Source organism: Amaranthus tricolor, chromosome 5 (assembly GCF_026212465.1).
Source record: "Amaranthus tricolor cultivar Red isolate AtriRed21 chromosome 5, ASM2621246v1, whole genome shotgun sequence".
NCBI classification, from domain to species: domain Eukaryota; kingdom Viridiplantae; phylum Streptophyta; class Magnoliopsida; order Caryophyllales; family Amaranthaceae; genus Amaranthus; species Amaranthus tricolor.
This window is the reverse complement of record NC_080051.1, coordinates 30,999,816-31,000,630: the sequence shown is the minus strand read 5'-3', so window position 1 is coordinate 31,000,630 and position 815 is coordinate 30,999,816. Positions and strand designations below refer to the sequence as shown.

The 815-nt window shown below is 28.5% G+C and overlaps 1 non-coding gene across 1 annotated transcript; it reads left to right on the top strand.

Moving 5' to 3' along the window:
- The first annotated feature begins 314 nt into the window (after positions 1-314).
- Positions 315-387, top strand: TRNAE-CUC (transfer RNA glutamic acid (anticodon CUC)). The gene has a single exon. It is a non-coding gene; the product is annotated as a tRNA-Glu (tRNA).
- Positions 388-815: the final 428 nt, after the last annotated feature.

Below are 815 nucleotides of genomic sequence, written 5' to 3'. Positions count from 1 at the left end.
TACTTCTTAATAATAATATATTTTTCAACTTTGCTCTGATTCTAATACTCAATACTCTGATGGAACAGATTATATAATATCTTTTAAGAATTAAACTTGTTTAACAGTATACAAGCACGTATCAAAATTTTTTAATTTTTTAAATAAATAAAGTTTTGCTCAAATTCTACACAAGAGATATGATTTGCTCAATTCGACTTGATAACTCGAATATGGACATATGGTATGATTAGCTTAGTTTTGATCTAAGTATGATTGCTCAAAATTAGTATTGTTTTTAAAGAAAAATTTCATGAGGTACGCATAACAGCAACTCCGTTGTAGTCTAGTTGGTTAGGATACTCGGCTCTCACCCGAGAGACCCGGGTTCAAGTCCCGGCAACGGAATTTTCTTTTTGTGTAATGTAGACTATTCCTCATGTACTAACTCACAGTGCAGATTTTTTTGATTTAGTATACCTGAGTTAGTATTTCTTGATGTAGCTGTAATTTCTTTAATTAATTTATTTGTCCAACTTTGCTGACTTTATTATTATTCAATTATGGGAAAGAGAATTATGGTGAAAACGTTATATACAAAATACAATGATGCACTATATGTCTGTATTAGTGGTGGAATCAAGGTTTTGACTATAGGTTCTCCACAATTTATATTTATATTTAAATAAAAGAAATTAAAGGGGCCTTGACATATTAAATTAACTTTAGATATTCAAAAAAATTTAATTTTTCTTAATAAAATCAGTATTGATTATAATTTATTAGGAGGTATGGGCAATTCTAACCACTTAAATAGTCAAATTTGGATGACCTTT